Below are 26944 nucleotides of genomic sequence, written 5' to 3' on the forward strand. Positions count from 1 at the left end.
GGAAAATTTGTTTTGACACAAGCCCGTATTTTGGCATATTCGTTACTACTGACACATCCAGATGTAACAATTAAACGGTGTAACACAGTGAATCCTGCAGAGTTGATTCCTTTGGCTTATGAATGTGAGCCACATGAATGTGTTGCTGACTCGTGAGCATTCACCAGGTTACGACCCAATCTCGAATCCGTCCCAATTACTGAAGCAGAAGTCACTTACTTTGTGGATGGATCCAGTTTCAGGGATCATTCAGGAATTCACACTGGTTATGCAGTAGTGAAAAAAGAGGGAGAGGATTTTGTGTCTGTACTGACCCAACACTGCGCACAGCCGTGCTCAGCTCAATTGGCAGAAAGCTCTTACAGCAGCATGCAAATTGGCAAAAGGGCAAACAGCAAACATTCTGACCGACTCGGCCTATAGCCACGGTGTGTGCCACCACTATGGGGCAGTATGGAAACAAAGAGGTTACAAAAGAAGTGTTGGCACTCCTATTCAACATGCTGAACAGATAGTTGAATTAATCTCGGCTATGATGTTGCCAAAAAGACTGGCCATTATCAAATGTCAAGCTCACAAAAAAGGAAATAGTTACGACATCAAGGGTAATAATGCAGCAGATTTAGAGGCTAAAAAGGCCTCCGGGTGTCAGGTGGCAATAATAGCTCCAGAAGTTCTTATTGAACCAAACCCAACCATTGATGATATTGCTCGGATCCAACAACAGGCAGGACCATATGAGCAATCTATGTGGCACCGAAGAGGAGCCACAAAAGACTCCCAAAACATTTGGCGGTTGCATGAAGGTAATAATAATAATAATAATAATAATAATAAACTTTATTTTATATAGCGCCTTTAAATTTGCATCTCAAAGCGCTTTACAGAATCATAGAAAATACATTATAAAATACACATACATCAAATTTAAGAACATATAAAAGAAGATGCATACAAAAAATAAAATCACTTATAAGCTAACCTAAAAAAATAAGTTTTAAGTGTGGATTTAAAAGTACTCAGAGAGTCGGCCTGTCGAATCTCAATGGGAAGAGTATTCCAGAGCCTGGGAGCAAACGAAGAAAATGCCCGGTCACCCATAGAACGCAGGCGCGTTGAAGGAACCATTAAAAAGCCAGAGTCAGAGGATCAAAGATTGCGTCTTGGGGCATATGCAGTTAAAAGTTCAGACAGATATTGTGACGCTTAACCATTCAAGGCCTTGTAGGTGAGCATGAGGATTTTAAAATCAACACGATACCTAACTGGAAGCCAGTGCAAGGACTCCAGAATAGGAGTAATGTGCTCACCTTGCCTAGTTTTTGTCAAAATTCTTGCTGCAGAGTTTTGGACATACTGTAATTTGCTTAGGGTAGATTTAGAAACCCCAGCAAGTAGAGCATTACAGTAGTCGATACGAGAAAAGACAAATGAATTTATCAATTTTTCAGCCACAGAGAATGATAACATGGGGCGCAGTCGTGCAATATTTCTAAGATGAAAAAAGGAAACTTTTACCATATTCTGGACATGAGGATCAAATGTTAGAGTTGCATCAAATATCACCCCCAAATTTTTTAATTTGGTTTGAAATTCCAAAGCAGACCCATCCACCATTAAGGTTACATCATCGGCGTTGCGAAGTTGTTGGGGTGAACCAATTAGCATTACCTCAGTCTTGTCGCTGTTGAGACAGAGGAAATTTTGAGACACCCACATTTTTATCTTAGAAACACAGTGTTCTAAAAACGTAATAGCTGTGGTATCGGCAGGCTTTGAATGAATATAAATTTGTGTGTTGTCTGCATAAAAATGGTAATTTAGACCCAAGGATCTAAGAAGTTGGCCCAGTGGAAAGATGTACATACTAAAAAGCAAGGGACTTAAAACAGATCCCTGGGGAACTCCAAATTGCACTGTTCCAACTTTGGATTTGCAACCACCCAGAGACACAAACTGCTTTCTATCTGAGAGAAAAGACTTAAACCAATGTAACACAGTGTCTGTAAGCCCAAAAACATTCTCCAATCGATTTAGTAGAAGTGAATGATCCACCGTGTCAAATGCTGCACTTAAATCGAGGACACATTGGTCACATTGTTGCACCAACAGCACTGTTAAATGTTCTAATCACAGACGCACATGGATTTGACCACTGTGCTCGAGCAGAAGTGATTAGAAAAATGAAAGAACAAGGATATTGGTCTCCATATTTGTATGCAACAGTGGAGGAATTTTTGTCAACATGTGAAATTTGTGCCAAGTACAATGTCAGAAAAGGAATAACAACAGCAATATGTCATATTCCGGTACCAGAGGGACCATTTAAACACTTGGTTATGGATTATGTGGATATGATCAAGAGAGTGCAGGGTAAGAAATATTTGCTTGTTGAAATATTTGTAGGTTTAGTCGTTGGGTGGAGGCTGTACCGTCAGTTGACGAAGGAGCAAGAACAGTAATCACATTTCTGACAAGAGAGGTTATTCCTAGATTCGGAATACCATCAGAAGCAAGTTCAGATAATGGATCAGCGTTCATTCAAAAAACAGTAAAACAAGTACTACAACATTTAAGAATAAAGCAAAGATTGGGATGTGTTTATCATCCACAATCTCAAGGGATGGTTGAAAAAGCCAATGGAATCATTAAGGTAAAACTCAACAAAATATGTGCTAGTACTAAACTTAACTGGATTGATGCTTTACCTCTTCCACTAATGAGCTATTGCATGCAAACTAACAGAACTACACATCTAACACCGCATGAAATGCTTACAGGTCGACCTATGCCCGCACCACACTGCAGAGGTCCATATTCTGGGCCTCCATTAGAGCAATTGCAAATGGAATTAAGGTCATACATGAAAAAACTAACTGCTATCCATAAAGCTGTTTTTGTGCAGGAAAGGAGAAAGCAGCCGAGTGAGGAAACGGAGACCACATGTCCAATTGTCCCAGGGGACCAAGTCTATCTGAGGGTTTTCAGGAGGAAATGGAATAAAGCCAGAAGGGAAGGACCATATAAAGTGGTGGCCTCGACCCCAACAGCAGTCCGAGTGGAAGGCAGCAACACGTGGTACCACTTAAACCACTGCACTAAAGCTCATAAAGAAAAAACAGTGACTGGAGAGGACAGCCTTGGAACAAACAACCAAGAAACTTCTGCTAAAAGCAATGAGGCACAAGATGTGGCATCAGGAGATGACCATGGACAGAACACATCTGACGACTAGTGTTGTCAAAATTATCGATATTTCGATAGATATCGATACTGAAATTTTAAAACGATTCCAATACTCGTGTCCTGCGGAATCGATACTCCGAGACGAGCTGCGAGTTGTTTTTTATGTAACTCTGCAAACACCAGCTGCACGCTCACTCTCTCTCTATCTTTCTTTTAAACGGCGCCGCACACACAGTGCACGTGAATACAGTGCTCCGCCTCCTCTCCTCGTCTCGTCCGCTCTGGTTTAACAGTACAAGAAAGCCAAGCAGTGTTGCTGTGTGGAGGTTTTTTCGGATGTGAGTCAAATAAACATGCAAACCCGAAGCAAGATTATTCTGTCAGGATATGATCACACTGGGGTTTTGATGGTTGAATGGAGCATGGGGCACATTCATTAAAACTCTCAGATTTATGTCTATCACCTGCCTTAGCAAGTTGCATGAGAGCTAAACTAAAGTAACTATTTTTATGATCGGAGCAAGCATGGAGCGGCCAGACATAGAAATATTAGTTTTCCCGGCAACCTCTGACTAAGATCAGACTGACAATTTTGTGTCCGTGAGATATACACAACGGCCGGCGTATACTCTGTGCGATACTGGGTCCCTAATGAACGAATAACTAAGACTATGGGAATTTATAAATAATCAATATCTAAATTATGATCAACAGATAATTGGAATAATACACTACATTCTTACTTATAAATTGGAGTCAGATTATAATTTAACCACAGAGGTCAAAGAAATAAAGTAAATAAATGGAATTATTCTTCTAGAAGCGCTACGGAAGGAAAGAACACGTGATACCTTCACCACCGCATTGGACTTCGACGTTGGGCCAATTGGGTGGCGTCTTACAATATGCTTGTGGCCAGTTCATGCTTTAAACAACACCACCACTCCTCCTCCAGTTACTCAGGCCCGGAATCACACCACCCTGCCATTGACTCCAACACCTGTAACTCCAATTCTGAACCACACTTCCCTGTCATCAACTTCACTTTCAACCACACAGCCTTTTAATCTTACAAGTTTTACATCAACGGAGCGTGCAACCGCACAGACTCTGAACCATACCTCCTTTACGTCAATTACGTTTGCAACCACACAAACTTTGAACTCTACATCCCTTACGTCAACAGCGCTTGCACCCACACAGACTTTTAAATTGAAACAATAACAACAGTCTTAAATGTGCGCGCTGTTTCTGTATGAGGGGAATAAGCAAGTCGCGCATTCGCTTCTCTTTGAGCTTGTGAGTATTTTTGCCGCTTTATTGGCCTTAAATACACATAAGGTTATGCGTCAAAAATCCCGTCTTTGCAAGTATCCTAAAACACGTCCATGTAGGGCGTAGGAGAAATTAAACAGCAGAAAAAAGGGTAAGTTACCTTTTTTGCTTATATCTGTCACTAATGTTAATCAAACAATTAATCTTTCACTGACTAAATCAATTTATACCTTTACTAAGATACATTATTGTTTATTATCCTTATTTCATCACTGACTGTTTATCCTTAGTGAGCTTGAATTTTGTTCTTGTGTAATATACGCACGTTGCGCACAATGCGTTGTTTTAAGTGCATAACATTGCGAAAATAGCACCTCAGCCCTGCCTCTATTGTAAAATAATAATTTGTTGATAAAGGGTACAGTCATTTAATGTAACTGTCACTATGATTACAGGCGTTCTGTGTGAATTGTACACGAGTTTTATTCGAGTTGCTTGTTCAGGGTTTATATTCATACATACTGTATTAGAGCTGTGACTGTAAGCTGTTGTGTGAGCAGAACAGACCCTGGATTATTCGTTTATGTGTACTGAATAATATGATATATTATAAACATTTCTATACCACTTTTAAAAAAGTTGTATTTGTTCACATTATTAAATGCATTATATAACACGAACAAACTATGAAAAATATAGAGTATATAAGCATTTATTAATTCATGTTTATGTCATTAAAGTAATTGATGTTAGTTCATGGTGCATAAAACTAATTTTAACAGTTCCAACCTTGATTTAAAAAAAATGTATAAGTAAATGCCAAAATTAATAAGATTTACAATTAATAAATAATTAAGATTCATTAAAGGTTGTGATATTCATATTTGTTTTTATATAGTGAGTTATTTAGCGGTTTCACCTTAATCTGAAATGCCCTGCAAACTACATCTTACAGAATCAATTTTTTTTTGTTTGTCACAAGTAGATTAACATGACGGGATAACGTTTTTAACTGTTAGTGCAGGAGTCACAAGTGTTTTGTTTTAGACAGATATTAAAGGTAATGGTTCAATTAAAGGACTGTGTTAAAAGTAAAGCTGTAAATGTTGTGGTTTTTTTCTTTTGGGTTCTTTAAGAATAAAATACTCAAGCAGTAGGTTTCATTTTCAAAAGATAGACTTTTATTAACCAGGCAAATAAAAGCCGAGCAGTCCTGCACAATCTCCAAGACTCACTGAAAAACTTTCCCCTCCACTAGAGTATTTAAGTCTGCCTTCGCACGCAATCCTATTCCCAAGGGTTTAACATATGGTTCATATCATATAGAGAACATATGGCATCACTTTTCTAGGACTGTGGGTCCTTTGTTCTTACCCTCTGGTAATTTTCTACACACACACACACACACACTGGTACACTATGTGATGCCTATAACTGAACTTCATATAGAAAAACATAAAAACATAATGGTAAAGTAACTGGTTATATCCATATAGAAAAAACATATAAACATTATAGAAAAAACATATAAACATAATGGTAAAGTATTTGATACACATATTCGGATTAAAACAAACCACTTCATTCCCCGCTCTGAGGCTTCCTTAGCCTCAGTTTCCTGTTTATTTATTTTAATCCGAAGTGCCGTTTCATAACTCAGTGTCTCAATTATTACTATATATTGTGACTAAAGAAAGCCACTGTACCTTACCAATTACCAAATTATGCCACTGCACTTCGAACTATGGACAATAAGAGCAAACATCTTTCCATTCTTATTTTGTCTTTGAATGTAAAAGTAAAAGAACTTAAAGTCCCTCTTTATAAACAGTTTAAAAAATGTGTGTGTAATTGGTTCTGCACCTGTTGTTGGTTGTCCCAGTTATGTAGAATATATTGTAAAGTTAAAAGTAAACAAAATAAAGCAAAGAAACCCAAAAGGCAAATAAAACAAAAATTATTAAAAATAAAACCAAAAAGTAAAACATGACAAATAAGAAATATTTGTTTCAATACAAATACATCTTATTCCTCCTCTTCATCATCATCATCAGAAGTACTTGAATACCCATCTCCCAGTTGTAAATTCAATATTGTTTTGTAACGTAAGACCTAATAACACTCTTGTTGATTTCAAATGTTTCCATCATCCTAATATTTTAACTTCCATTTGGTTTTCTAAAAAGACACCTACAACTTATTTACCCGCTAACCTCTAACTAAAATTGATTCAGTATATGTTGTCATCTAATTCTATTGGTTGCATAGTTGGTATCCTAAGATAAATAAATGCCTTATTGGTAACCTTAATAATCTACTTTTGATTGTAGTACTTTACATAGTTTATTTATTTTGTATTTTTATTCTGACAAACTTTATTAAATTCCTTATTTAGCTTAATCCCATACTTTAATCTAATTTGGCACCCATTTGGTTGATCGACAGAATCTACATATACTTTTATGATTAATTGTTTTGTTATCCTTTAATGAGGATTTTAAATTCCCTTCTATTGTATTGATTTACATGTCTCCCTCATATTTAAATACTTTTTCTCTCCATCCCAATGATAACGACATTTTCTTTTTCTACAAATCCAAAATAATTCTCCAAACATCTTCATTGTATATGTTGCTATGATTTGATTATAGTCTTCTTCTAATACCATTTCTCTTCTCACTTGTACACCTTACGCTAGCCTCTTTGATGTAATAGATGTAAAGTTTTTGTAGTTGATTTATTCAAAATTTCTGTTATAAAGCATTTCCTATTGAATTTTTCTAAGTCTAAGGCTTACATTATCTTGTACTGTATCATTCTGAAATCTCTATCTTTCCTTTTTCTATGTTAATGTTTTTGTTAACATACTAACATTGACAAAAATTACCAAATTGTGGCCTACAAAATATATCTTTCAACTTAGACTTTCCCCAAAAGGCCTAACTATTTATCCAGACAAGTTGATCTTAACTTTTTCTCTAATCCAGAAGAATTCTTGTTGAATTTATCACCTGTATCATATTTATGTGGACTTGAAAATGTTATTACCTTATTAAAATCTGATTTAGTTTGGAGCATAAAAAGCAACTTTGTAAACCCATTTCTTTGATTTTAAATATTGTCCATTTGTATCATTTGTTATCTTTGGGATGTTTCCTATAAAATGTCCACCTTATGTTCTCTGTTCAATGTCTCTGTGTAGTTTTAATGTTTTCAGTCTTTCTCTCAGATTAAGTTCCTTTGATATTGTTACAGATCTTTCACTGGGCCTCGTTGAAGGCAACAGTCATTGCCGAGAAGTTTGATTGACTGTGGCCATGCAAATCTTCTGTAGTAATCAGCTTCGTTCTTTTCAATTTCTGTTGACAATTTCTCTTTTCCACTTTTCCTCTCGATGCTTAAAACTTTGTTCATCTGTCCGTCGGTATACTTGAATTGCTTTTGATTTGATTTGGTTTTGATGTTTCATCTTTCATATCATGTGGTAATTTCCTCCTCTCCAACTGCCATCCCACGAGCTATGATGCATTTGTTGCTCCTCCCACTTGGACTTTCCGCATAGAGCTGCTCTCATCCCTCTGCAGCCCCCTTTGACTGTGTTTGGCCCTTTTGGCAGGTTTGCTCCTTCTGCATTCTCCTGCAGGCCCTTCCGACCTTTCGACCCTCAGATAAGCTAGATCATCTCTCACAAGGAGGCATGTTTTCTCCTCTCCTCCTCGTCCTTTTATTTTCTGTACACAAATAGCTCAATACCTAGACAATTAGTTTCTTCACATAACACTTAATTACAGATGGTTTTTACAATACGCATAGGTCGATCGGGCGAACATTTCATGCATTGTTAAAGGTGTGCTGTTGTTAGTTTACATGCTCGTTAATGCAAGAGGTAAAGCATCAATCCAGTTAAGTTTAGTATTTTCACACACTTTGTTAAGTATGGCTTTGAGGATGATTTCTTTTATATACCATTTTGTCTACCATCACTTGTGATTGTAGATGATAGTCATTTCTTCATTCTTATGATAGTCAAATCAAATTTTTTATTCTTATTACAAATTAATAATCACATTTTTATTCCAATTCTTTGTCCCATGTGCATCTCTGATAACAGTATTTATGACTGAGATATTTTCACTTCTGTATGATCTAATAGGTTTTCCTTACACTCTGAGGCCCTTTTAGCTTCCACATCTGTTATGTATCTGCCCATGCTGGCAAAATCACCTGTTCTCCTGTGAGCCTACTTCAATGAAAACAAATCACTATACATTTTAGCAGCAATCAACCAGACCAACATTTCAGCATGTTGGAATGGTGTTTCATCAATTCTAAACCTGTATAATGTTATCCTTCATAAGAAAGTACGTAAACGCAAACAAGTATCTATTTCCTATGCAAATCAAAAACACAGTAAAAATGTTTATCAAATGGAGAAACATTTGTCAGCAAAGTGTGGTTTTTTGAAACATCAAATCTTCTTGTCACTAATTGCTCTCAAATTGTAGACTAGATACCATTCAGATTTATTTGCTTAACTTATGGTCATGCTAAGTTTGTCACAATATTTAGTTATTTTCTTTTCTCTATTTTCCCAGCTTTTTCTTGTTTACCTTTTATAATATCCTTTGGTGTTATTTAATTTATTTATTTAATCTATTTTATTTTCCTTTTCCTTTCCTTCCTCTGTAGTATACCACATTTTAAAGCCATATTAGATTTTTAGGAGTCTGATTTGATTTCAGAAAAGGTAGTCACACCTAACATCATAAATTCTTGATCAGCCTTTAAATTTGACTAGCTGATTTTCCCCTAAAGATTGTATGTGTCCCTATAGTTATAAGGTCCTAACTAAACATTGAACGACGGCTGTTTCACTCTTTCCCTTTTCACCCAAAGGCTTGTATGAAGAAGCAAAAGTATAGTCCAGTTTTTCTCTTGTCTCCAAGAACAATATTGTCTTTGTGAGTCTCCTTCTGGACTCCACTCAGTCTGTTTTGTAATAGTCTCTGAACATTGTGCAGTGCCCCATTCACTGCTTCATATAGTCCATTCATATAGGACATGTCCAGCTGAAGAGTTGTTGCCTCCTCTTTGCTCCTCCAACACTTTGTCACACACAGGTTTTTCATTGTCTGTTTCTTGCCAGCTTTTATTCACTTTCTTGAATGTCAAAGGATGGGAATGATCAGCCCCTCAATGTTTCAGCTTGACCCATGCAAAATATTGCCTTTTGATTTAAAATAAAATTTATTTTGTGACCACCTTCCATCATCAGATGAAGACTCCTCTTCATTTTGTAATAATTTATCTTTGTATAATTTATCTGTGTCATTCACCTTTTAATAATTTTTCTGTCCTTTTTAATTTTTCTCTTTATTTCCACCTTTAATAACTTGGTCTTTACTTTTTTTTTCCTAATATACTTTTCCTCTTTCAAAGCCTCATCTCGTCTTTCTACTAGACTTTGCCTCACATCTGGTGATCATCAGTACCCCCTCCCTTTTACTCTTCACCTTCTCTCTCTCTCTCTCTCTCTCTCTCCAGCATTTCTTTGTCTTTTAATTAACTCTTTTTTATTCTTTTAGTTTATATTTTTATTTAGTTATATTTTTCTCACACAATGCCACATCAGATGTTTCCTCAATTGAATATTAAGTTTCTTATCTTCCAATTCTCCACACAATAGTTGTTTTTTCCTAATTTTTCCATTAATGTGACTGCCATAATCTTTTCTTACAATATAACAAACCTTATATTTTATAATTATTTCTCATCTTAACCCCTTCACAATCTTATTGTTTTAATTTGTGCAATTTATATATTCTCCCAAATAGTTAATCAGATTCAGTGTATCTTTAATACAAGATGTCTTTCAAATAATGTCAAACCCCATTACCCACTTTTGTCCTTTTTTGGTCAAGCTATACTTTTCCTTTTGAGCACACTTATTTATTTTAATCAATCATTTAAATGAATTATTCAGATTCTAGAAGTAACTATAATAATTAATACTTTTAGCTACAATAACTCCACAATATCATCAAATATCATCTTTAGTACCCAGCATTTATAACTGTCTCTTATTCATATCGTAATCATATTCATACACTTATATCTACTTTCAAACTGTATTCCCATTCCACAGTTTTAAACAATCTCTCACTCCACTAGTGGAACACAACACCTCTCTGTGGCCTCTGCAGAGGCACAGAAGAAAGACACACCCACTGCTCACTCGGCCCCCACCTTTCCTCATCTCAGACTTGCTCTCACAGACTCAGGTTATTAAAGACACACACTCTCACACAGAAACAAATACAATTAAACAAAATAAAACTGTACTTTACCTAAAGTACCATGCTAATTAAAACAACACAACCACTACACTTCCTCAACGTGGTTATACAACTAAAACAACGGACCCACTACACTTCCTCAACATGGATCTTAATTAAAACAATAAGCTATACCACTTTAAGGTGGTATACCGTCAATTTTGATACACTTACAACCACACAAAATTGACCTCTGTGACTTGCACTTCCGACCACAGGCACAGACTTCTATTGTCATTCACCAGACAATAGGCCTCTATTGTCATTCACCTCCCCAACAGAAAATAGACATCTATTGTCCCCAAGAGACAATAGACCTCTATCATCATTCACTTCCTCAACAGACAATAGACATGCAGATCCACTTCCTGTCCAACACTGCATAAACTCTTATGCGTTTTCTTCACTTAAAATAAAAAATTCGCTTCGATTTACTTCGATCATCAAAGCCATTTCAAAAAATAAAAATAATCATCTGTTCTACTACTACCAAGTCCTGTTAGTAACAAAACAGATGAGTGCATGCACATGTTTCCTCTGAAAATGAAACCCTTTATTCTTATAATTTAGTCTAATAATCATTAATTTCTTCTTTTTATTCTTAAATTTGGAAGAGCAATTGTGATTAATCTTACCACCACAAGCAATCTCAGGTGAACAATACAATCTTTGAATAAGCAAAACGCTTACCTCTTTTAGGTGGCCACCTGATTGTATTGCCCATCGAGAAGCCAGCTGTGGTCTCTGGTTCTGTGCTCTTTTCATGGCCCATCTCGATTGCCAATTGTTGTGCTCTTTTCCAGTCCCATCTGGGTCGCCATTTGTTGTGGTTTTCTCTTTTGGGTTCTTTAAGAATAAAATACTCAAGCAGTAGGTTTCATTTTCAAAAGATAGACTTTTATTAACCAGGCAAATAAAAGCTGAGCAGTCCTGCACAATCTCCAAGACTCACTGAAAAACTTTCAACTCCACTAGAGTATTTAAGTATGCCTTCGCACGCAATCCTATTCCCAAGGGTTTAACATATGTTTCATATCATATATAGAACATATTGAATCACTTTTCTAGTACTGTGGGTCATTTGTTCTTACCCTCTGGTAATTTTCTACACACACACACACTGGTACACTATGTGATGCCTATAACTGAACTTCATATATAAAAAAATAAAAACATAATTGTAAAGTAACTTGTTATATCCATATAGAAAAAACATATAAAAATTATAGAAAAAACATATAAACATAATGGTAAAGTATTTGATACACATATTCGGATTAAAACAAACCACTTCATAAATTAACAAACTATTAATAAACCTATCATGTGTTGTAATTAAGTGTTAACACTGTTTATTCACAAAAAAACATACTCGCACCACTGCTGCATTTCATAGTGACAGTTGGCAACCCTATAAATGCACAGTAGACTTCAATATGGCATTAATGGCAAAAAAAACATCTCCCCTTAGAATGCTATTGGTGTCGCCTATTTACAAGGAATATGACGTGGCCTGAAAAAAATTTCAGTCAGAAGAATTTTTTTCACTTTAATCCATGCGTACTGTACTCTTGACAAAGTGATGCCATATGTTTTCCATATGATACAAACCATATGTTTCTGAATATTAGACCATATATGGAGTACATGGGGTGGGGAGGCCACCTTATATATACCACTTGTGGTACAGTAAAACTTTAGTGGATCTTGCAAGATCTCCTCACGGCTTTATTTCGCTGACAATAAAGTCCATCTTTGAAATCAAAACCTAAGACTGAAGATTGTTTCATCTGAAAAGGGGAAAAACACAACACAACCACGCACAAAAGAAGCAAACTCTGGTTTTAAACTCACCTTGTTTGTGCCCGTAAAGCGCCCGAGGCGATGCATGGAGTGGACGGAGAAAGCCTCGCTTCCATTTCCGAAGGTCAAAAATCCATTTAAACGTGTAGTCCCCGGTGTCCACTTGATCTTATCCAAAAAGCCGAGAAGCGATAGCGCAATGGGAGCCGGAGAAGGCCCTGGCTGTCGGGATGGAGGTTAGCGGGTCAGAGGTTTGGCACTGAAGGTCTGGGTCAATTCCTCGCCGTGTGCATTTCACTCTATACCTGTAAAAAACATACAAATACATAAAAAAACACAGAAACAGTTATCACTTATACAAAAAGAAACATGAAGGTAAAGCTTCAGTTAATTTGCTCGCTGATTGCTTTTTGCATGCACATAAAAAACTGAACAAAACTGATATACTAAACAAAATAGGCCCTAAAATTGAGGAACACCAGCTGTATAGTATAAAACAGTGTGACCCTTCTCTTTGGTTTCAAGTTTGAAAGTTTCGAACCTACGCAACACTCTTAAGACAAATGCTCCCAAATAGTACCAAATAAGGGTTCTTCAGCATGTAACCATAGCAGAACCCGTTTTTTTGGTACTATATGGAACCTTTTTATACGGTTCTATAAATAATCTTGCCTTGAAAAGTGCTCACCTCAATGGTGCTATAAAAAAACATTAATTTATCAGCTGTCAGGAGTGACATTTTTGTTATTTATCCACTTTTTAATGTATAACACTTGATAAAGATTATTATTTATTGTCAATTCTTCACATGTTTCAAGCATACAAAGCAATCGAAATACAAGGTGCATCAGCATTTAGTTAATATGCCACCTGGAGCTGGAATCAGCTTTCAGAAGAGATCAGATGTGTTTCAACAGTAGACACTTTTAAATCTAGATTAAAAACACATCGGTTTAACTTTGCATTTACTGAATGATTTAAAACAGTATGTCTAAAACAGTATAAAAGAATACAACAGTATGAACCTGTAGCTGGAATCAGCTTTCAGAAGAGATCAGATGTGTTTCAACAGTAGACACTTTTAAATCTAGATTAAAAACACATCGGTTTAACTTTGCATTTACTGCATGATTTAAAACAGTACGAATAAAACAGTATAAAAGAATACAACAGTATGAACCTGTAGCTGGAATCAGCTTTCAGATGAGATCAGATGTGTTTCAACAGTAGACACTTTTAAATCTAGATTAAAAACACATCGGTTTAACTTTGCATTTACTGAATGATTTAAAACAGTACGAATGAAACAGTATAAAAGAATAAAACAGTATGAACCTTACCTGTTATAAAGGGATTAAAGCTTACGGTATGGTGCTTACCTGCAGAAAGAAATAAAGTACAATAAGAACACACAGAACTTCAATTTTCAAAATTATTTTAACAATAAATGATGATTATTTTACTGGTTTACCTGTTTGTGATTACCACAGAATCCCGTCACCTGGCTATGGTCTTCATTTGGTGAACTGTTCTTCAGTCATAATTGACCTATACAAGAAATAGAGAAGAATAATAAGCAATTCTGCTCTTACATGTAGATGTGCCCCAAGAACACAGACACACCGGCTCCAAAAAGTTGAAACAGTAAATTTCTGTTATTTTAATGTGGCAAATGTGTCAGATTTAAAAGAATCATACATTACCTTTAAAACAGGATGCACACTGCATTAAATACCTTTACTCCCAGCATAAGCAAGCAATTTTCAAAATGCTTTTAAAAGTAAATGGTGATTATTTTACTCGTTTACCTGTTTGTGACTACCATAGAATCCTGTCACCTGGATTTCAGGCTTGTAAAGCAAATAATGAATTACATTAACATTGACTTCCATAGTAGGAAAAAAATATTTTGGAAATATCGTGATAAATGATGAAGAAAATATTTAGAAAAATTATGGTTAGCACACGGTTGATGGTACCTATTAAATTTCATCATATTTTTTTATTCCTACTATGGAAGTCAATGGTCACTATCTGCTGTGGGTTTACCATCATTCCTCAAAATATCTTCTTTTGTGTTAATCAGAAAAAAAAAACGAATGCCTACAGGTTTAAAACAACACGAGGATGAGTAAATTATGACAGAATTATCATTAGTATAAATTGAAATATTTTCTTACTGCAAGTCATTTAGGTAATCAAGAAAATACTTTACCCGTTGTCTTTGCGAGTTAAACAAATACAGCTTTGCTTCCAGGTCGGTCGACGTTGCTGTTGTTTTTCGACAGCTGTAGTATGAAGGGTAGCGAATGAATGAATACATTGCACAAAAAAATTCATTTTTAACTATACAAATATCTATTCAATTCAATTCAATTTTATTTATATAGCTCTTTTCACAATTGGTGATTGTTTCAAAGCAGCTTTACATTAATAGAAGCAGTGGAAAGCACAGAAAAACGACAGATAGCACAAGCAGCTAAATTTGCTGCGGCTATGAATCAACATTATAAGCGTGCGTATTGCTAATGTAACGTAAAGAAGAGGGTAATAAGTTAAGCCCAAGAAGGCTGCCTCCCCGGGTTGAAAAACCCCCTAGGAGAAAAAAAACCCAGGCTCAGCCGGGGAAGTAAAAAAAGTCATAGGAGGGAAAAACCCTTGGGAGATATATTTATATATACATTGAAACGATTAAGGAGATTAGGCGGAGGTTAAGAGGGTTCTGCCGGTGGTCGTTGGTCATGCATCAGCTGGGCATCACGTTGAAGGTCTGCTGGGCATCACGTTAAAAAGTCTTAAAATAAGATGCATTTTTTTGATGAGCAAAATGACCCAAGAAAATAAGCTTAGCCTTTCGGGAGAAAAAACATAAAATTTAAGTGAATTTGGGCTTAAAACAAGCAAATAAATCTGCCAAAGGGGTTAGAAACAAATCTAGATTTAAACACTTAATTCAAGAAAAATTGTCTTAGCCCATTGGCAGATTTGTTGGCTTGTTTAAATGTACATTCATGTACAATGTTTCATTTTGTCTTGTATTTCTAAGCATTTTGTATTGCCCAACGTTGTCTAGGTTGTTTAACTGTTGTCATTTTCTTTTAAAAGCTTTATGATTTATTAGTTTGGATGATTGCCATTCCTAAGAACCTCTTATATTGGAAGTAAAAGAATCATCTAAGCATTATTTTGTTGAATGTCTCTTAGACATGTAGCTGTTTGATTGTGGTTCTATTTAATGGCTAGTCTATACTTGGGGAATGGTAAGACAACTATTAGATTTTCACTGACAACCGAAATTAAGCCTTATTTTAGCCTAGACACATATTCGGGGTATATTAGAAGTTTTGTAGTCGTTTAATAGCCGCTTTTTTGACGACTAATGTGTTCTTGTGCCGTGGTTAGACGTCTCTTGGATTTTCTGTAAAATGACAAACGAATCTATTTTTAACACAAAGGCCAGGGGAGAGCGCGAACGCAGTCCCCCACTATCAGAAATTTTGCAGTCGAGATTCCCACATTTGGGGAATTTGCAAAGGGTCAGCACAACCGGAGTGCAATGGCTGAGCCTCGCCCTGGGTGAACAACCTTCATGATCATGGTATCTCCCCTGCCAGGTAAGTATGAGCAACACCCTTTGAGGCCAGACGGCCGCATCTTCCTGTGACCGATCACATCGACGGCGCCCCCGAAGGCCGTCCGACTACCATATCATTACTGTGTGTGACCAGGTGGAAAGGCGCACAAAGCCAGGTTTGAAACCAAATATTCTTCGAGATCTACCCTTATTCCGTTTCCAGCCCGGTTAAAGCGTGCAGAGAGAAAAATGCTAAACAATTTAAATCAAATGGATTTAAATAGCGCATTACAATATATCGTTTCGTTGTTACAAAGTAACTTTACGTGGAATAGAAACAAAGAAGTGTACAGAGCAATCGAGAAACAACGAAAGCGTAGCAATTTTAGAACGTGGATAAATAAAAACACAGGGCTCAATGACTTACCCGTTGTCGTTGTGAGTTAAACAAATACAGCTATGCTTCCAGGTCTGTCGACGTTGCTGTGGTTCTTCGACAGCTGTAGTATAGTGAAAAAAAGTTTTCAGGTGTTTTGAACTGACAATCTGTCTCGTTTGCTTTTTTTGCGCCTTCAGCTGTGTCAAGGATGTTTAAGTCGTCATCGTATCACCTCCGCAAACTTGTAAAGAAAACAATTAAATACATTACAAAAACATTTCTTTATCAGCGTGTTCTTTCCACGCAAGCTTTTCGTTAAACCAATAATGCCAACGACAACACACCAGTTTTAAAACACACATGGATCAGAAAACACTGTCATTCACGCACAAAAGAAATTCTGTTTTTTTTTTACTTGACTTGTTTGTCCCCGAGAAGAGGAGCGCACCATTCATGGAAACACTGCAATACCATGTCGATGCATGGAGTGAAAGGAGCAAGCTCCGCTTCCATTTCCGAAGGTCAAAAATCCATTTAACATATAGTCCCTGGGTAGGAGACGTATGAGAAATTAAACTGATAAGAACAGATTTTTTTTCCCGAAAAATTTTATTGTCACACAATCATGTAAAACATCTTTCAATCACTTCAAATTAAATAAAATACATGTATTTGTCGTAGTTAAAAAAGGTAAAAAGAAATAATAAATTATTCAATAGTCACATTATTTAAAAAACACAAACAATTTACCACATAAATAATAAAAGCTCACTCTTATGGCTGTGCATAAACTACAAGTGGGTACTTTAACAAACTTAAACCATCATTTCTGATAAGAACAGATTTTTTCTTTCAAAAAGTTTTATAGTTGCAAATCTCTTAACATTGACACACTGTTAAAACCACGTTGAATATAACATGCTATTAAAAAATAATAAATCTATTGAAATAAGAGAGTTGAAAATATTAGCACTCTTTAAATATCTGTATGTTCAAATCCATAATTCCTCCATTGTGTTTAAAAAAGCCAGTGTTCAATGTTAATCAATCTTTTCATAAATAGCCTTTAAATTTTTTTTGTTAAAAACAGTTCAGTATTTGTTCAGGACCGGGGTGGTGAGATCTTTATCAATGGGCAATCATCTTGCTCTCCAGCACCAGTCACTAAGCCCTCCACTTCTGGAGCCCAGCGGAGATCTTTACCCTCTGGCCCGCTGTTCCCTTAGCCAGATGTTGGTGAGGGTGCATCTACGGGCAACCAGGGTCGGTGGGGGCCGGGACCTTCACTGTGTGACCCCTGCCCCCCGTCCGAATGCTAGTGCGTGGTGCCACCTGCAGCAGGTTCTTCACCATCAGCTTGCGTGCGTGGAGGGGCACCATCACACCTTTCCGCACCAGCAGGTTTCTGGTAGTCCAGACAACCTCTTTGATGGAGTTCAGGCTGGGCCAGAGCGAGGCAAACTGTTGCACTGTTAGGTCTTTCAAACTCCGGCCCACCCCTAAGATGGCAAGCTTATAGTCCATCTGATGCGCCGCATTCCGGCTGCGGACATTTGGGGTTGGTGGCCATTCCCGGGAGTGCATAACCGCCCTGGTCGGAAGGATCTCATGGGCCGCCATCCATGTCAGGTCTCTGTGTCTGTTCTGGAGAGCAGGGTGTGCAGCATTCTTCCAAACCTCTTGTGCCTCACGTATCGTGAGGCCTGCCACTGGCTCACCTTCTCTCGGTCCTGCACAAAAGAAAAAAAAAATTTGTGGTCACTTAAAACTGTGACATCTTGCTGTTCCAATGTGTGTTTTTTCAAAAACTTTTTAATAAAATCATACTCTTTAGGCAGATTAAAAGACACTGGAGTTGTTAGGTCAACTGGAAAAATCTTTAAAGTGCGTAAATATGACCCCATCCAGAACCTTGCCAAGGCAGCCGTTTTGTTATCTCTGGGTGGAGTCACAGCGTACTTTATATGTAATGCAGTAAATCTTCTTCCTAAAAACAATTGGGGGTCTGGGAGCCCTTTTCCTCCATTCTCCTTCCTTTTCTTCACAACCTCCCTTCGAATTCTCTCCCATTTGGACCCCCATAAGAAGTAAAACACCGCCCGTTCCAAACCTAAAAGAAAAGACCTTGGGGGACTAAAAACAGAACACAGTAATAAGAGCAGAGGTAAAATCACAGCTTTGTAAATTAAAATCTTACCCTCCAATGTCAATGTCCTTAAACCCCAAAAACCCAGTCGTTGCCTAACTTTCCCTATAGTGTCTGCCCAGTTGCTTTTTCCACCCCCCCTCCCTGTCAAATTTCACCCCTAAAATCTTTAAGTCTGTATTCTTTATGGTCACGTCAAGGCCTAGTCTGTCAATGTGTCCCCATGGTCCAAAGAGTTGGGCTTCGGGCTTACTCCTGTTGAGCTTAGCGCCCGAGGCCTTTCCATAAAACTCTCTGGACTGAAATAAAATCAGTTGTTAAAAGAGTCACATCATCCATATATAAAACACATTTAGCAGTCAGTCCTCCGGTTTCAGGTAAGTTCAGTCCTTTGATCCATTGGGTCCCTTCTCAAGAGCTGTGCCAGTGGCTCAATGCAAGCCACATATAAGAGTGGGGATAACGGACACCCTTGCCGTATGCCGCTGCGTATATTAACTGCTTTTGTCAGGTGCCCATTTATTAGAATTCTGCTGGTTATTTCTTTGTAGAGCATACCCACCCACACTAAAAACCTCCCTGGGAATCCCATTTTTTTCAGTACCCGAAACAGGTACTGGTGCGAGACCCGATCGAACGCTTTCTCAAAGTCTAAATTTAGAACCAATAACCTAATATTTCTGTCTCTCGCAAAACAGATGGCATCTCTGATCAATATTAGGCTGTCAGTGATCTTCCTCCCGGGGACCGCACAAGCTTGATCCGGGTGAATTATGTCCTCTAAAATCCTCGACATATGACCGTAAAAGTTTGCTAAAAAGTTTGCAGTCAAAATTTAAAAGGCTGATTGGTCTCCATGTCTTTAGGTCTGATTTGTCACCCTTTTTTGTGAAGAAGCAAAACTATCCCTAGTCTAAAACTGTCAGAAAGTATGTCAAGTCTGTCAAATTCATTAAAAACATTTAATACCTCATGTACTAAAATATCCCAAATTTTTTCATAAAATTCTACAGGAAGCCCATCACTTCCTGTGGACTTACCTTTTTTTAAAGTTGTTCTAACATTTTGTGAGTTCTATGATTGTAAAATCCTGATTTAAAAAGTACACTCATCTTGAATTTTCTTTTTTAAACTATTTAAAACTTGATATAAAACATCTTCCTGCACCTCCTTTTCATTATATAACTCGCCATAAAAATCTTCCACTTCCTTTAAAATATCTTCAGTACAATTTGCTTCTCTTCCTCCCATGTTTAACTTAGTATTTGTACCACCCTTTGATATAATCTTTTTGAAAAAGTACCGTGTGCACAGCTGTAGTATGAAGGGTAGTGAAAAAAGTTTTCAGGTGTTTTGAACATCCCAATCTGTCTCGTTCGCTTTTTTGCACCTTCAGCTGTGTCGAGGATGTTTAAGTCGTCATCGTATCACCTCCGCAAACTTGTTTTTGTAATGTATTTAATTGTTTTCTTTACATTTCTTTATCAGCGTGTTCATTTCCACGCAAGCTTTTCGTTAAACCAATAATGCCAACTACAACACACCAATTTTAAAACACACATGGATCAGAAAACACAATGTCATTCACGCACAAAAGAAGCAAATTCTGTTTTTTTTTACTTGACTTGTTTGTCCCCGAGAAGGGGAGCGCACCATTCATGGAAACACTGCAATACCATGTCGATGCATAGAGTGGAAGGAGCAAGCTCCGCTTCCATTTCCGAAGGTCAAAAATCCATTTAAAATATAGTCCCCGGGTAGGAGACGTATCAGACATTAAACTGATAAGAACAGATTTTTTCTTTCTATTTTTGTTTATTGATACAAGATCATCATATAAATAGCTGCACATGCAGTAAACAAGTCAGGTTACATAAAACATTATAAACCCCTGCACATGCAGGTCTAAAAACAAAAATAGATCTGAAATAAAACATAATTTTAATGAGGAATGAAAACGCCATTAAAATCCTGAAGCTCTAAAACACAAAATATAAAATATCCACATGTTACTTAAAAGCACCTCTGTAAAGTATGTAATGTTTTAAAACCATTAGAAGTAACTACAGTTCAATATACTTCATATTTAGAATAACATTAGTTATTTACAAGTGCTTCCAGTGTGTTTTAAGAACCAGGATAAAAAACAATATTAAAAAAGTGTTAAAACAGTAATTTGTAATCCTCTAATCAGTAAAAGCAGAATAAAATGGGGTAAAAAACAGTGTTCTATTGTACTGGACCGGGGAGGTGAGCCTTCCCTTTTGGCCCACCTCCAGCCCTCAGTTCCGAGCAATCAGACTCTGCTTCAGGGACCCAGAAGAGATCCCCACCCCCTGGCCCGCTGTTCCCGTAGCCAATGGTGGTGAGGGTGCATCTACGGGCGACCAGGGTCGGTGGCAGCCAGGACCCTCTCTGTGGCAACCCCGGCCCCCCCATCCGAATGATTAGGTGCGGTGCCCCTGCAGCATGTACTCGACCGTCCTTACCGTGGCGTGGAGGGGCACCGTCACCCGTTTCCCCACCAGCAGGTTTCTGGCAGTCAAGGGATTGGTGTATTTGTGACAGACAGAAATGAAAAAAAAATATATATATATATATATATATATATATATATATATATATATATATATATATATATATATAAAATTTTATATATATCATTACATTGAATAAACAATCTCAAAGTGCTAGTGTTCATAATGTAAATTCAACTAACAACACAATGTAAAGATTTAATTGACAGACTTTGATGCAAAATGTAGCCCTTACAGAAATTTGCTGTTGGTGTATTAGCCTAGGACAACACGCTCGCCAGATTGTTTTATCTAAACAGCCCTATGTTGTTAAAAATTACTATTTACCAGGTATACAGCCACCAGGAATGAATGGGGCAAGGCTAAATCCTAACACATTCACAACGCGATGTACAAAGATTAAGTGCATGCATTGAAAAAAGATAGGTATGTATTAATTAGTCTAAGTTGAGGTAAGAACATAGTAAAATATTGAAAAACGGTGGGTTTTCCTTTAACATTACTCTCGCATCAGCTATTGTGTAAACAGTCACATTTACCCACATCACGAATGACTGCGCACCGCAGCCACCGTAATGAAGTTACTCAGGGTAACGTTAGTTAAGAATTCGAGTAGTAGCCGTATATCTCGGAACTCAGGGCAGAGCACCCGAGTAACGATAAGCCTAGCTAACAATCGTCCTGCTAAGTTAGCTAACATTAGTCATTTTGCTCGAAGCATAGGCAAACTTTATGCAAGGTCTACGTTTGTGCATTACTCGACGTTGACTCGTTCCTAAAAATACAATATAAGCGGTAGCTAACGCTAATTTAAATCAAGCAAACAAATAGTTTTTGCTCCAAAAAGTTGACTTACCTTGAATAAGATGGTTCCTTCATGTTAAAAGTGTCCATCAGCCTCGGTAGGGCAGCCTCGCGACCCCCCCACCACCTCAAAAAAAAAAACTCTCCGGTTCTACGCGATTCACGTGAATGACCCAATTGACCAAGAAAACGGCGATTGTCGCCGAAAAGCCATGGGCACCTTGCGTTGGTGGACATGCCCCTGGAGTGCATACTGCCCTGGTCGGGAGGATCTCATGGGCCGCCATTTACGAAAGGTCCTTATGCCGGTTCCGGAGAGCAGGGTGGGCTGCGTTCCTCCACGCAGTCTATGCCTCGCTCTCAGTTAGGCCTGACACTGGGCTCACCTTCTCCCGATCCTGCACAACAGAGATTATTTTTTTATGATTAGTTAAAACGTTCAAATTTTGATTTTCACAATCAAATTTCTTAATAAAGCCATATTCTTTTGGCAAGTTAAAAGACACTGGGGCTCTGAGATCTACTTTTAAAACTTTTAAGGTGCGTAAATACGACCCCATCCAAAACTTAACCATTGCTGTGGTCGCACTACTTGATGGGGCCGTAGCATACTTGATGTGTAATGCTGTGAATTTACTCCCTAAAAACAAGCCAAGGTCTGGAAATCCTTTTCCTGTTTTCCTTTCTCTTTTTGATGATGTCTCTTCTTGTCATTTCCCACTTGGATCCCCAAAGGAAGTAAAAAAAACTGCTCTTTCCACAGCTAAAATGAAGAACCTGGGGGGGGCTAAAAACAGAACACAACAATAAAAACAGGGGTAAAATCACAGCTTTAAAAACTAAGATCTTTCCCTCCATAGTCAAAGTCCTCAGTCCCCACAGTCCTAGTCGCTGTCTTACTTTGCTTAAAATTCCACTCCAGTTACCACTTCCCCCACCCTCACTGTCAAATTTTACACCTAAAATTTTGATGTCCGTTTTTCTGAGTGTCACTTCCAGTCCTCCCAAGTCTATGTCACCCCACTGTCCAAAGAACTGGGCCTCAGACTTGTTCCTGTTTAATATTGAGCCTGAGGCCTGTCCATAAAAGTCTGTTAATTCCAAAGCAAGTAGTTAAAATCGTCACGTCATCCATATATAACACACATTTTGTTGTCACTCCTCCCATTCCTGGTACTTTAAAACCTTCAATCCGTTGGTCCCTTCTCAAGAGCTGTGCCAGTGGCTCTATGCAAGCCACATACAGGAGCGGAGCTAACGGGCAGCCCTGACGGACGCCGCTGTGTATATTAACAGCATTTGTTAGATGCCCATTAACAAGGATTTTGCTGGTTATATCGTTATACAGCAGTCCCACCCATGCTAAGAACCTCCCAGGGAACCCCATTTTACCCAGTACCTGCAAAAGGTACTGGTGCAAGACTCGGTCAAAAGCTTTATCAAAGTCTAAATTTAGCACTATGAGGCCAATGTTTCTGTCTCTTGCAAAACAGATGACGTCTCTAATCAATATCAGGCTGTCTGTGATCCTCTTCCCGGGCACATCGCACGCTTGATCCGGGTGGATCACATCTTTTAAAAACATAGACATTCGTGATGCTAAAAGCTTACTAAAAAGTTTACATTCAAGGTTTAAAAGGCTGATTGGTCTCCACGTTTTTAAATCGGTCTTATCTGCTTTTTTGTGTAGAAGTGAAACGATACCTATTCTAAAACTGTCAGGGAGTCGGTCTAGTCTGTCAAAGTCATTAAAAGCCTTTAAAAGTTCTGGTGCTAAATTATCCCAAAATTTTGCGTAAAACTCCACCGGAAGGCCATCACTTCCCGGTGACTTACCTGTTTTGAACTCCTTCATGCCTTTAGTGAGCTTTAAAATAGTAAAATCTTGGGTTAAAACATCACACTCATTATCAATTTTCTTATTTAAGTTTTCCAGAACTTTACTTATTGCTTCATCAGTTACTTCTTTCTTTTTGAATAAATCCTTATAAAATGTTTCCACTTCCTCTAAAATTCCTTTAGTGTTACTGACTTCCTTATCGCCATTTTTAAGTTTAGCTATTACCCCCTTGTTTGTTATGATTTTCTATTGTGTACATTTTTCACCTTCTTCTAGATCTTTTTCTTGACTCCTTAAAATCACCCCTTTATTTCTTTCTTTTTCTATCTCAGCCATTTCCTTCTTAACCTCTATTAATTCTTCATTAAAATCAAAGCCCTCATTTATTATTACTTTTGTAGTCTTTTTTGCAGTCCCAACATGCATCGCTTTTCTTTGTTCTTTTGTCCGTCCCTTTGTGTCTAAAAAACAGTTTCGTCTGATGCTTCACCATTTCCCACCACTGTGCTTGTGAATCAAAAAATCTCCTCGTTCTGCAATAGGGAGCAATTCAGTTTCCAGATCCCTCTCCCTAGCGTCAGGTTGCTGGTGAAAGAAAGTGTGCAAGACAACATAGCGTGATCGGTAAAAAACAAGGGTGTTAATCTAGCATCAGTTGGCGGACAGTCGCGCACGAAGATGTAGTCAATGCGCGAGGCGTTGGTGCCATCACCACTGACCCAGGTGTAGCCCGCCTATCTTGGATGCAAAGTCTTAAAACAGTTAACTAATTAAAAATCCTTAACTAAACTTTGCATTAAAACTGACATCCTGTCAACCTTAAAATCTTCCCCTGCCCTCTTGCTGTCTGTCTTAGCTAAAACACAATTAAAATCCCCCCCAACCACTAAAGGTGCCCTCCCAAGCAGTTCCTCTAAAACAGGGGTCGGCAAGTAACTTTGGCCGCGGGCCAATATTTTTTTTAGCCAGAAGATGGCGGGCCAACTGCTGTTGGCACACTTACGTCTTATTTTGAATTAGCCTAGTATAGGCTATCTGATCTTTTGTCAAGAAACATTGTCTTTATTTCCTATTAAAAATACGAAAGACGGTATTAAAAATGGTTAAAAACATGGTTATGGGTCTGTGTATCATTCGTTCAATCGTTTTTTAAATTAAAAACAAAAATGAAAAAATTAACCACCACGGGTTTTCTGATTGTGTGCTCAGATAAAAAATTGATTACTGGATTAGACAATTTTTTTATTTAACACCTTTATAGGCATAATATATAAATGAAATAATTTTAAACAGATACTATTAGTGGTAACATATTACAGGCATTTATGCTCTCATGAAAGACTTACAGTCCGACTTTTGAACTGTATTCCTTTTTTTATTAATATTTATCCGGGACACACACATACACACCTAAGGTTTAAGGAGGTCTCCGCTTTTTGTCCAGCTCCGACAAGGTTCTATTCAGTAAACCGCTTAAAATACACTCTGTGTTCACCCGCTTTATTTCCCTACCTGACGGGTCCGCAAAACTTAACGTTAGATCTCGTTCCCAGAATCTCAAATTCAATGTCTCTAACGAAAAAAGAGAGATGAAGTAGCCTATAACAATTATAAATGTTATACAAAAATTGTGTTCGTGCCAATATAAATATTATTTTAACATTGTATTGTTAGCAGAGGAAAAAAATGTCACAGAAAAAACAATGAAATATAAATAATAAATTAAATAGGAAAAAGCCTCTCACTCAAATTTCTAACCAACATAAACCGAAACCATTGGTTGCAGAGTTGCTGTTCAAACAAATTGCTGAAAATCCTCCTTTGCCAAATTTATTTTTAAAAGGAGGTAAAGATCAAAGAACTATGCGTTAGGAAAATTAACAATGGCTTTATTTTAATAGACATGTAAAACCATATTTTGGCGGATTACTTTCATTTTTTAAGGAATTTACCTGCCCATTTAGTCTTAATAATTAACGGTAAACGAACTTGACTTGCTGTTTTCGAAGGCAGGTCGAACCTAAGGTCGGGCTCGAGCCCCAAGTTCAAGTAACAGAACAGAACAGTAGATTCCTTTAAAATCTAGGTTAAAAGTGTAATAGTTAAAATATTACTGCAGTAAAGGAGTTTTTTATCATATTTTGTAGTGGTTTCTAAAAGCCTGCAATTACTTTTCAGTAATTTGCGATGTCACGGAGTTGTCTTCACGCGTGATGCATTGACATGATTTACGAGGTAAATTTGCAAATGATTCATGAAGTCAAACCTCTGCAATTATTTGATTGATTGTGTTTTAGAAGTATGTTCAAAATCTAATGACAGTTATGATCGCGGATGCGCTGGGAGAGAAAGAGCGGCCGGTTAAGATTAAACTAGCTATTATATGCATTTTTTCAGGACATTCTTGGGAGCCGGTGGCAACTTGTCCACGACGCAAATATTTTTTTATCAGGTAATACATATTATTTGTCAGTGTGTTATACGCGAATAAATAATAATGAAAAAAGTTCAAAAGTCGGACTGTAAGCGAATGAGACTTACCGGAAAGGTTTCTATTCAAACCCTTATTAAAACCCTTATTGAAATGTAATCTGTTAGTACCTGATCTGTTTACATTTATTTCATTGGTATATGTCTGCTAAGGTGTTCAATTAAAATTTGTCCGAACCCGTTTTCATTCATTTTTGTTATTTTTGATCTGAGCGCATATTCAGAAAACGAGTCGTTTGATTTTAGTTCAGGAAATAAATAATAGAAAAACAAGTCGTTTTTCTTTATTTTTTTTGGTTTTGACTTGAAAAAACGAATGAAGGAATGATACACGGGGCCATTTTTGTAAACTGTTATTTAAAAATAAAAAAGTCTGATTAAAAAAAATTAAAAAATGGATTTCAAATTAATCTGGCGGGCCAGAAAATATTACTGGCGGGCCACTTTTGGCCCGCGGGCCGCCTGTTGCCGACCCCTGCTCTAAAAGCTCATACCTATCATTTTTACCTGTAAAACCATACACATTTAACACTTTAAAATCTCTATCTAAAAAAGTCAAGTTTGCTAAAATGGTC

General features: G+C 37.3%; 1 protein-coding gene, 2 non-coding genes and 1 pseudogene across 4 annotated transcripts in view; all 4 read right to left on the reverse strand.

Moving 5' to 3' along the window:
• The window catches only part of LOC129426343 (uncharacterized), a 127303-nt gene extending 106064 nt beyond the window's left edge, over positions 1-21239 (reverse strand). For both annotated transcript variants that reach the window (XR_012369461.1, XM_073867396.1), the window contains exons 1-5: positions 18380-21239; positions 16601-18282; positions 14071-14887; positions 13470-13978; positions 12651-12904 (exon numbers count right to left, since the gene is read on the reverse strand). The gene's annotated coding sequence lies outside the window, so the exon portion shown is untranslated. The remainder of the gene's footprint in view (positions 1-12650; positions 12905-13469; positions 13979-14070; positions 14888-16600; positions 18283-18379) is intronic.
• LOC129434898 (U1 spliceosomal RNA) lies at positions 16057-16221 on the reverse strand. Its single transcript, XR_008641025.2, has one exon. It is a non-coding gene; the product is annotated as a U1 spliceosomal RNA (small nuclear RNA).
• LOC129434905 (U2 spliceosomal RNA) lies at positions 16990-17163 on the reverse strand (annotated as a pseudogene).
• On the reverse strand, positions 20341-20528 carry LOC129435504 (U2 spliceosomal RNA). Its single transcript, XR_008641026.1, has one exon. It is a non-coding gene; the product is annotated as a U2 spliceosomal RNA (small nuclear RNA).
• Positions 21240-26944: the final 5705 nt, after the last annotated feature.

This window comes from Misgurnus anguillicaudatus, chromosome 5 (genome assembly GCF_027580225.2).
Source record: "Misgurnus anguillicaudatus chromosome 5, ASM2758022v2, whole genome shotgun sequence".
NCBI lineage: Eukaryota > Metazoa > Chordata > Actinopteri > Cypriniformes > Cobitidae > Misgurnus > Misgurnus anguillicaudatus.